At 35.7% G+C, this 12,359-nt stretch overlaps 1 long non-coding RNA gene across 1 annotated transcript; it reads left to right on the top strand.

Annotated features, from left to right (window-relative positions):
• Window positions 1-1,188: 1,188 nt before the first annotated feature.
• Window positions 1,189-10,619, top strand: LOC135156378 (uncharacterized). The gene is made up of 4 exons (XR_010295506.1): window positions 1,189-1,564; window positions 5,626-5,808; window positions 6,793-6,887; window positions 7,210-10,619. It is a non-coding gene; the product is annotated as an uncharacterized LOC135156378 (long non-coding RNA).
• The last annotated feature ends 1,740 nt before the right edge of the window (window positions 10,620-12,359 follow it).

Here is a 12,359-nt window from a genome sequence, read left to right as displayed (position 1 = left end):
CATGACATGGGTGGTGTCACAAAAAGTTTGAATTTTCAGCTCAATGTTGCTAATCATCCCCCACCATTGCTCTGGAATTTACGCCACTGATTGATTGATTGATAATAGATAGATAGATAGCTGATATATAGATGGATAGATAGATAGATAGATAGATAGATAGATAGATAGATAGATAGATAGATAGATAGATAGATAGATAGATAGATAGATAGATAGATAGATAGATAGATGGATGGATGGATGGATGGATGGATGGATGGATGGATGGATGGATAGATAGATAGATAGATAGATAGATAGATAGATAGATAGATAGATAGATAGATAGATAGATAGATAGATAGATAGATAGATAGATAGATAGATAGATAGATAGATTTTTTTTTTTTTTTAAGGATGTTTTATTGTATTCTCTCAAATCAAATTAAACATTCACATTCCATAAGCAAGTTGTACAAACTATTTGAAACATGATTATAAATTATACAATAAATCCATAACAAATATAATTATACAAACTAGACATCAAACTTCAAAGATACTAGAAATTAATACTAATGCGTTTCAGCAATTACAAAATGAAATATTAACAAGATGTATGAATGATAAGAGAGAAAAAAAAAGATAAAAAGTGTTGTTCTACCTCCCACCCCCCCCCCCCCGTCCCTAGGTTAGGAGATAGATAGATAGATAGATAGATAGATAGATAGATAGATAGATAGATAGATAGATAGATAGATAGATAGATAGATAGATAGATCGATCGATCGATCGATCGATCGATTGATCGATCGATCGATCGATCGATTGATTGATTGATTGATTGATTGATTAATTGATTGATTGATTGATTGATTGATTGATGCATTTTATCTAAAAATTTCCAGAACAAAGTTCAAAAGAGATGCTTCAATGATTATAAATAAAACTCTTTCTAACGTTTGCAGCAAGAGTTTTACCCTATCAATACGGCCTCCTTTAGTGTTAACACTTTTTTTATTTCCCAGAAACTGTTATGAATAATGAACGACGACATCATGATCCCAGTTTCAGCGGCGTAACAGGGGTCGGTGGCTAGGGGAGGCAAGAGCAAAAAATTTCCCGGTCATATCATGAGGCAATGGCGTCATAAGGCAAAAATTTTGAGGGGGCGATATGGCGTATCGGGCAAATATATATATATTGTAACGTGAGACCCTATCAAAATAACCTTTAAAAATAGTATGCTGCCACCACAATAGTTTAGAGAGTTATTGAGCTCTTGGCCAAGCATAATCTAACGCTTGACCGAAATGAAGAAACTTTTCTTCATGAGAACTTTAAAGAGCTAGTGAACCACCAATCATAATAGCCATCTCATGATCCATAATATCTGAGTTCTATTACGAGCTCCGTGATTGGTCCATCTTCTCACATCGACCGCCAACTTTTAGCATCTCCATTCTGCCAGAACCACAGAGGTTGAAGGAGCTCCGATGATCTGAAGAAAAACCATCTTTTCTCCCATCACAAGACTTCTGTCATACTCCAGCGTCCTGACCTTCACAGCAGAATTTAACTGGTGAGTTTACTCACTGAGTGATTAAGTAAGATTTAATTATATAACCATGATATTTCTCATCTTTCATTGATAGAGTTAGCCATGAACCAATCTCTATTCACTCACATACAAAACGTTTTGTTCGCCTCGTGTTCTACACACACGATCAGGCATATCCACATCACACACGTGCAATCGTATGCACATAGGCAATCATAGAAGCGGTCAGTCCTTGCTTCGCAATCAATCATTCTAGTCTCTTTCAGTTCTCAAATCCACTCTATCACTGGGTCTCACTAGGTAAGCGTAGTTTTCCAAGCTCGATGACGAGTTCCGTTTTCTTGCAATATACAAGGTTGGTCTATAAATAAACTAAGAACCCTAACTTAAATAATGCTTAAACTAATTGTACGGTACTTCTTATCCCTAAACACATCATCAATCAATCATCACTAATCAATTGATCACCATTTCTAATTCTAAGACTTAGCAACAAATCCAATTTATTGGATTCATCATTCTCAACAAACACTGATCACTAATCATGTTCCTTCTAGATTCAAGTGTGCAAGTTCAATTATTGATTCCTAAGAAATAACAAGTAAAGTTCAACTGAACTTTAATATAAGAAAAACTTGAAGTTAACAATTCTTCTGAAACATTTCAACAATAAAATTTGGATATTTACATCAATTTGCATAAGTATAAAATTCATTGAATATGGAATGAGCAATATAAAATTGTATAACTTACTCTAGGCCTACATAGTAAAGAACTTAAATGTAAGTCTGTGCATGTCACTCTTAAATTGATAGAATGATAAATAGAATAATAATTAATTACTAACTTAATAAATCCTATGTATTCACTGTTTTAAATACACTAAGCAATAATCTGTATCAATTGTAAATATCGAGCTGTAGCTAAACTACATCCTACTTAGTTCTGTACTTTATACTCCGTAGAGTTGTGTTCTCTCTAAGAATTATTTCAACTTAAGACTGTAATCTACTCTCCACAAAGGTTCCAGGACCAATGGTTCTTTTCTGTCGTTCTGACTTATGTGAGTAATCCTATCTAAACTGCCAGCAGTTACTCAACACCTTTCTCCATCCAATGTCACTAACCCAATACAACACACCAATCTCCAATAATATCCTTATCCTATCAACCTCTCAACGGGCCTTGTTTACCAGCCTTACAGCGCCTACAAAACTTCCACTCACTTTGTCGGTGTGAAGTTTGTAACAACATCCAACATTCTGTGTGATGAAAAGCCTCAGAAATCCGTAAATATCTCTAATCATCACGGGTTCAAGAATAGACTCACATAGTACCTTTCTTAGCATTAAAGCCTACCGGAAACTTTAACCTCGTCCCTGCTGTCTGAGAATACAGCTAAGTGAAAACAAGTCTAAAAGACCAACACCTAAGCAATTATTCCTATTTCACTGTAACTAAATCAACCATCTATTAATACAGTGTCAATATTCTAAATGAAGAATTAAGCTTCATCTATAAACTGAGTTTCCTTCAGTCTATGACCATAAACATAAAGTATTCTTAATAAAACATGTGAATGACTGCACAGAGAGTTTGAATTATTTACAAGTTGTTTACAAATGCTTTCTGATTGATAATCAGCTATTTACATTTCATTGATTATTCACATAGATTACCTTGTAATCTTAATGTCAGAATCAATATTCTAGTTACATTGTATTCGTTAGATTATCAGAATTAATATTCAGTATTCTGATCTGAATAACATTAAGCATTCTGATATGTATAACATTAAGTATTCTGATCTTATAACATGAAGTATTCTGATCTTATAACATGAAGTATTCTGATCTTAATAACTACGGGAATAGCATGCTTGACACCTATGTAACACGTGATCTTAACATCCGAACACTCATGATGACTAGCTTTGTTTAGTGTGATCCTATTTGTATATGATGTAAGAAATGTAAATAAATAATCAAAGTCATTAATCCTGAAATTAGAATTGAGTTAACGACTCTATCAATAAATATCCTTTAAACGACCAATGTGGGAAAATCCCAAAGTCAGATCAATATTCAAAGCAATACCAAAACAACACACATTCCAGAACAACTTGACAGTTTTATGCCAAATGTTACTGACCAAAAGATAATCTCTGTTTAGAGATTAAAAATCTGACTCTAGCCTTTTCCACGTTGGTAGAATAATTTTATCAATGCAGTAAATTAATTTCTCTGACTAGATAATTTGATTAAATATTCAGACTGTCAAGAGTCCTAAAAAAGGACTGCCTAAATATTGTCATCAAGTCAGACATAAATTCATAATATAAAATGCATAAATTATCCAATTTCATAAATAAGGTAATTAAATATCCATTCAGGAGATTCCAGAAAGATAAATTAACAGTCAGCATTCATGTTCACTATTGTGACCATCAATTAATTTAGAAATATCTGCTCCAAACATCTGTGTTCATGTAAAAAAGAACACAAATAAGCACCAATAAATGCTTTCATATCTTCTCTAGATATCTATCAAACAATTAGTAGACTTGACAAATCAATCAAAGTCTGCTAAAGAATAACAAAAGCTGCCCAATTTCTGTGAACAACTGATAAATCCAAGCTGACTATAAGAAATACAACAGAGTATTGGTTGCCAAAAATCGTCACTAATCCCAAAAAGGTGACGAATGATTTCAAATTCCTGGCTAAAATTCATCATTATTCTCGCCGAATTCCCTGAATGGAACTAAGTGTCATATTATGACGTAATGTACTCACAGAAGAATGTACAATGTAGAAAGAGAAACAGAGAACGAGAATTCTTGAGAGAGTGAATGTGAATTGTGACTAGGAGAGCTAACTTAACTCGAGAGAGCTTCCAGACGATATGACAAACTCCTCAAACCTCCCCTATTTATAGACTTTTGGCCCCCCAGGATTTTGGCAATTTCTGAGCTCATTGCATTACGCGGCGGGTTGTTATGTAATTTTAGTGCTTTAAAAACCACTCTCTTCACATAAACATTACGCAGCGGGATGCTATGCAAATTCAATACTTTAAAATACCAATGATAGCGCGTCTGTGCGCGTATGCGCGCATCAGAGCTTTAGATCCAAGGAAGAGTTCAAAATCCTGGCGGTAATCGTCTAAGAATAAAGGAAAATAACAGTATCCAAACATGAATGAAGAAATTCCAGCAATAAATTAATGCTGTCATCAACTTCCAGAGAATCTACACAAAAGGTAAGATTCTAATTTTGACTTAGAGCTATTTAAACGCTCATAAAATTTCATAACAGACCATACCGGTCCCATAAATAGATCATACTGCTGGCTCTACGTGAATATGGCGTGACTCAGCAGAAATATACCAATTCCTCTGCGCTAACACGTATGCGCGCACACTAGCAATTAATCCGAGTAAATTCACCAGTCTCTCTCCGGAATTCAGGTCACGTAGTAAAAACAGCTGATCGCCGGCATTCAATGACTATACTGGCGTTCAGTTACGTGATGTAAACAAACAAAGCTCAATATTAAAAAAATGGAATATGGGGAAATCTAAATCTTTATTTTGAAGATTAGATCTTTCTTTTAACGAAAAGGGGTTTCCTTCACACTACCCCCCGCCAAATAAAGTCACTGTCCCAGTGACTACATTATAATAGCATTAAATATCAATATATAGCAATACATGAATATTCATGTACAAAAAAAAAATACATAAACATCATAAATCTCTTAAATAACAGTTCAATTGATCTTCGAAGGTCTTGCTTCCGAATTATACCTGGTTTCGATATACGACATCAGAAAGTTTGGTTTCTACCATAAATGGTCCTTTCCAATTTATGCATAGCTTTAATAATGCAAACTCCCTTCTTCCTTGATGCGTCGAATAACCACACCCATTCTCCAGTTACAAAGCCTAGCTGAATAATATTTCTGTCATAAGACTTGGCCTGTCTTTATCAGCAATTTTTTTTTTTCTCTGGCACCTTCATGTACCTCGTGTAACTTTTCCCTCACATCACTCACATAGTCCGATTCTTCTTCATTTGTAGGTGTTGGAGAAGGTAACAGCAAATCTACCGGCAGACTGATTTCTCTTCCAAGCATCATCATAGCAGGACTCTCTCCAGTTGATTCCTGGACTGCTGATCTGTATGCCAACATCGCGAATGGAATCCTCTCATCCCAGTCCTTCTGTTCACCATCTGGATTGAGCAATGACGACACCATACCCAGTAAGGTTCTATTAAATCTTTATATAAATCCAACTCCCTGTGGGTGTAGTGGGCAAGTCCTTGTTTTCTTAATACCAAGCATCTTGCACATCTCTGCCATCAGCCTTGACTAAAAATTCCTCCATTAGTCACTATGTAGTTCTTTTGGTATTCCAAACCAACAAATAAACTCCTCCACTAGTACCCTAGCAACCGTCTCCGCCTCCTGATCTGGTAATGGATACGACTCAATCCATTTCGTGAAATAGTCTCCCACGACTAACACATACTTGTTTCCACTGTCCGTCTCGGGTAAAGGGCCCAAAATGTCTGTCGCTACCCTTTCTAGTGGTGCACCAACTCTATATTTCTAAAGTGGAGCTTTATTCTTCTTCTGGGTTTTTTTTTTTTTTCAGCTGTGCACAGATAGTACATCTCTTAATCCACAATCGCACATCTGGAGCAAGTCCAACCCAGTAATATCTCCTCTCTACTTTATCCCATGTCTTATTGACTCCAAGATGAGCAGCTGTTTGAGAACCATGTAATTCCTCCAGTACTGTACTTCGCAAAGAACGAGGGAGTACAATTTTCCAAGTTATCTCCTTCCCATCTTCTGATTACAATCTCCTCATCAAGACACCTTTTTGTACTTCTAGCAAAGTCCGGTTTACCCAGTAAATCTTAGTAGCTGATGATAGGTGCGAAACATCTTTCCAGCTTGGTCGCTCACTGCATATTTCCTTCCATCTCAAAATATGCTTTATGTCTCCATCTTGTAACTGTGCCTTCCTGATTTCCTCTTCAGTTATTGGCGTAAATGTTATGGTAGACATCTCCTTTTCATCACACTCTCCAGCCTCCATGTAAAAATCTCATTAATAACCACAATAAAATCCAATATAGTTCACTCACGAAAAACATTGATATAAATTCAAATAATGCAACAATTCAAAATCTAATAGAAATAAAGTCTAATCATTTATACTTCTCTTTCTCTTCCAGTCTTCTTCAATCTCCTACAATGTCAAAAATCGGTGCAAGGTTGTCTGGATAACTCATCAGCATTTGAGTGAGCATGTCCAGCACAATTTTCCAAGGTGAGTTGATACCCAACATCATCCATTCAAAATCAATAGTTTCATCTGCTTCCTGTAAGAAGTCCATTCCAATAATCTCATCAACATCTGTTCCAGCTTAGCTTCTCAAAAGATCCACTACCTCCATCTGAACACCTAGTTCTCTGGACCTCTCTGTTCCACTTTGCTGCAATCATGACTGATGTGTCCAGCTTCTCCAGTTGAAGTACACAATTCATGGTTAGCCTCCAATACTTTTCACACTCATCTGTTCTATCATCATTCTGATTCACTTGCAGGCTTGACTGTAATTCTTCTATCTCCTTTACTCTCTCATCTGCAGGTGACGACTGCGCTCCATCCCCTACTGCTCCGACGTGACGTGGCTTATTCCTCTCTCCTGCCTTCTCCGTCTGTAGAAAAGACTCCATTCGTCAGTACAGCTGCCATCGCCTCATCTAGCATCCTGGGGTGAGCTCAGAAAATAGCACCTCTGACCTCTCCATCAATTGCTACTGAGAAAACTAGCAAGCCTCTCCAGCATCAATGCTCAGCTCCGGGTATGCCAGGCAAGTAAGTTCCCTAATTGCCTGACCTAGTTCCTGTAGACTCTCCGCTGTCGATGCCTAGTCCGCAGTTCCAGCAACAAGGTTTCAGCGTTCTCTCCAGGACCAAGTCATCTGTCCAAAGTGAAGTCAGATTGGGTAGGTGAGTTCCTGACCATATAGACTGTTTGAGACCTCCAGTTCTGCCTCTACGAGCCTCATGGTGAGAACCTATCCAGCGTCAACGTCATTTCAACCATTCAGCCTCCACAACTTCCGTATCCAGCTGCTAACTCAGACTGTAGCTCGACGCTTGGTTTCACCATATTGAGTGTTATAGTTTTGATTTATTTGGATGTTTGATTAATTTTTAGTTTAGGTATAATACCTTTTCCTGTATCATGTCAAGCACACATACCCTTACATTGTAAAAGGAATAGATACATTGTAAAAGGAGTAGATTTCCTTATTATTCACAGTGATTAATTCACTGTCATGTCCATAGACATATTAATGCTCATTTTCCATATTCAATCTTAACTTATTTAATGCACACTTGTAATAAGGAACTCAAAACACAACTTATTTATTATACATAGCTTAAACAATACATTCTTAAATATCTACTAGTACCGTACACAACTATACATAATAATCGAAAAAAATTTATATACTTAATACAGATCACTCTACTACTTAGCAGACAAAAATGTACCGGTATTTTTTTTTTCTTTTAAAAGTGGAGGGGTTCTTTGAAAAGACCATCCCACCGCCGTGCCACCAAAAATGTAAATTTTTGTACAGGTATTTTCCAAACAGACCATCCCACCGCCGTGCCACCAAAAATGTAACGTGAGACCCTATCAAAATAACCTTTAAAAATAGTATGCTGCCACCACAATAGTTTAGAGAGTTATTGAGCTCTTGGCCAAGCATAATCTAACGCTTGACCGAAATGAAGAAACTTTTCTTCATGAGAACTTTAAAGAGCTAGTGAACCACCAATCATAATAGCCATCTCATGATCCATAATATCTGAGTTCTATTACGAGCTCCGTGATTGGTCCATCTTCTCACATCGACCGCCAACTTTTAGCATCTCCATTCTGCCAGAACCACAGAGGTTGAAGGAGCTCCGATGATCTGAAGAAAAACCATCTTTTCTCCCATCACAAGACTTCTGTCATACTCCAGCGTCCTGACCTTCACAGCAGAATTTAACTGGTGAGTTTACTCACTGAGTGATTAAGTAAGATTTAATTATATAACCATGATATTTCTCATCTTTCATTGATAGAGTTAGCCATGAACCAATCTCTATTCACTCACATACAAAACGTTTTGTTCGCCTCGTGTTCTACACACACGATCAGGCATATCCACATCACACACGTGCAATCGTATGCACATAGGCAATCATAGAAGCGGTCAGTCCTTGCTTCGCAATCAATCATTCTAGTCTCTTTCAGTTCTCAAATCCACTCTATCACTGGGTCTCACTAGGTAAGCGTAGTTTTCCAAGCTCGATGACGAGTTCCGTTTTCTTGCAATATACAAGGTTGGTCTATAAATAAACTAAGAACCCTAACTTAAATAATGCTTAAACTAATTGTACGGTACTTCTTATCCCTAAACACATCATCAATCAATCATCACTAATCAATTGATCACCATTTCTAATTCTAAGACTTAGCAACAAATCCAATTTATTGGATTCATCATTCTCAACAAACACTGATCACTAATCATGTTCCTTCTAGATTCAAGTGTGCAAGTTCAATTATTGATTCCTAAGAAATAACAAGTAAAGTTCAACTGAACTTTAATATAAGAAAAACTTGAAGTTAACAATTCTTCTGAAACATTTCAACAATAAAATTTGGATATTTACATCAATTTGCATAAGTATAAAATTCATTGAATATGGAATGAGCAATATAAAATTGTATAACTTACTCTAGGCCTACATAGTAAAGAACTTAAATGTAAGTCTGTGCATGTCACTCTTAAATTGATAGAATGATAAATAGAATAATAATTAATTACTAACTTAATAAATCCTATGTATTCACTGTTTTAAATACACTAAGCAATAATCTGTATCAATTGTAAATATCGAGCTGTAGCTAAACTACATCCTACTTAGTTCTGTACTTTATACTCCGTAGAGTTGTGTTCTCTCTAAGAATTATTTCAACTTAAGACTGTAATCTACTCTCCACAAAAGTTCCAGGACCAATGGTTCTTTTCTGTCGTTCTGACTTATGTGAGTAATCCTATCTAAACTGCCAGCAGTTACTCAACACCTTTCTCCATCCAATGTCACTAACCCAATACAACACACCAATCTCCAATAATATCCTTATCCTATCAACCTCTCAACGGGCCTTGTTTACCAGCCTTACAGCGCCTACAAAACTTCCACTCACTTTGTCGGTGTGAAGTTTGTAACAACATCCAACATTCTGTGTGATGAAAAGCCTCAGAAATCCGTAAATATCTCTAATCATCACGGGTTCAAGAATAGACTCACATAGTACCTTTCTTAGCATTAAAGCCTACCGGAAACTTTAACCTCGTCCCTGCTGTCTGAGAATACAGCTAAGTGAAAACAAGTCTAAAAGACCAACACCTAAGCAATTATTCCTATTTCACTGTAACTAAATCAACCATCTATTAATACAGTGTCAATATTCTAAATGAAGAATTAAGCTTCATCTATAAACTGAGTTTCCTTCAGTCTATGACCATAAACATAAAGTATTCTTAATAAAACATGTGAATGACTGCACAGAGAGTTTGAATTATTTACAAGTTGTTTACAAATGCTTTCTGATTGATAATCAGCTATTTACATTTCATTGATTATTCACATAGATTACCTTGTAATCTTAATGTCAGAATCAATATTCTAGTTACATTGTATTCGTTAGATTATCAGAATTAATATTCAGTATTCTGATCTGAATAACATTAAGCATTCTGATATGTATAACATTAAGTATTCTGATCTTATAACATGAAGTATTCTGATCTTATAACATGAAGTATTCTGATCTTAATAACTACGGGAATAGCATGCTTGACACCTATGTAACACGTGATCTTAACATCCGAACACTCATGATGACTAGCTTTGTTTAGTGTGATCCTATTTGTATATGATGTAAGAAATGTAAATAAATAATCAAAGTCATTAATCCTGAAATTAGAATTGAGTTAACGACTCTATCAATAAATATCCTTTAAACGACCAATGTGGGAAAATCCCAAAGTCAGATCAATATTCAAAGCAATACCAAAACAACACACATTCCAGAACAACTTGACAGTTTTATGCCAAATGTTACTGACCAAAAGATAATCTCTGTTTAGAGATTAAAAATCTGACTCTAGCCTTTTCCACGTTGGTAGAATAATTTTATCAATGCAGTAAATTAATTTCTCTGACTAGATAATTTGATTAAATATTCAGACTGTCAAGAGTCCTAAAAAAGGACTGCCTAAATATTGTCATCAAGTCAGACATAAATTCATAATATAAAATGCATAAATTATCCAATTTCATAAATAAGGTAATTAAATATCCATTCAGGAGATTCCAGAAAGATAAATTAACAGTCAGCATTCATGTTCACTATTGTGACCATCAATTAATTTAGAAATATCTGCTCCAAACATCTGTGTTCATGTAAAAAAGAACACAAATAAGCACCAATAAATGCTTTCATATCTTCTCTAGATATCTATCAAACAATTAGTAGACTTGACAAATCAATCAAAGTCTGCTAAAGAATAACAAAAGCTGCCCAATTTCTGTGAACAACTGATAAATCCAAGCTGACTATAAAAGTATAAGAAATACAACAGAGTATTGGTTGCCAAAAATCGTCACTAATCCCAAAAAGGTGACGAATGATTTCAAATTCCTGGCTAAAATTCATCATTATTCTCGCCGAATTCCCTGAATGGAACTAAGTGTCATATTATGACGTAATGTACTCACAGAAGAATGTACAATGTAGAAAGAGAAACAGAGAACGAGAATTCTTGAGAGAGTGAATGTGAATTGTGACTAGGAGAGCTAACTTAACTCGAGAGAGCTTCCAGACGATATGACAAACTCCTCAAACCGCCCCTATTTATAGACTTTTGGCCCCCCAGGATTTTGGCAATTTCTGAGCTCATTGCATTACGCGGCGGGTTGTTATGTAATTTTAGTGCTTTAAAAACCACTCTCTTCACATAAACATTACGCAGCGGGATGCTATGCAAATTCAATACTTTAAAATACCAATGATAGCGCGTCTGTGCGCGTATGCGCGCATCAGAGCTTTAGATCCAAGGAAGAGTTCAAAATCCTGGCGGTAATCGTCTAAGAATAAAGGAAAATAACAGTATCCAAACATGAATGAAGAAATTCCAGCAATAAATTAATGCTGTCATCAACTTCCAGAGAATCTACACAAAAGGTAAGATTCTAATTTTGACTTAGAGCTATTTAAACGCTCATAAAATTTCATAACAGACCATACCGGTCCCATAAATAGATCATACTGCTGGCTCTACGTGAATATGGCGTGACTCAGCAGAAATATACCAATTCCTCTGCGCTAACACGTATGCGCGCACACTAGCAATTAATCCGAGTAAATTCACCAGTCTCTCTCCGGAATTCAGGTCACGTAGTAAAAACAGCTGATCGCCGGCATTCAATGACTATACTGGCGTTCAGTTACGTGATGTAAACAAACAAAGCTCAATATTAAAAAAATGGAATATGGGGAAATCTAAATCTTTATTTTGAAGATTAGATCTTTCTTTTAACGAAAAGGGGTTTCCTTCACAATATATAAGCGAGCGAGCGAGAATTTTTTTTGACATTTTATTGCAAAAATCCAATTTTGTGATAGATTTTGACATAATATTAAAAAGATGATATCATATT

This window comes from Lytechinus pictus, chromosome 13 (genome assembly GCF_037042905.1).
Source record: "Lytechinus pictus isolate F3 Inbred chromosome 13, Lp3.0, whole genome shotgun sequence".
Classification (NCBI taxonomy): Eukaryota; Metazoa; Echinodermata; class Echinoidea; order Temnopleuroida; family Toxopneustidae; genus Lytechinus; species Lytechinus pictus.
This window is presented reverse-complemented; position numbering and strand designations above follow the sequence as displayed.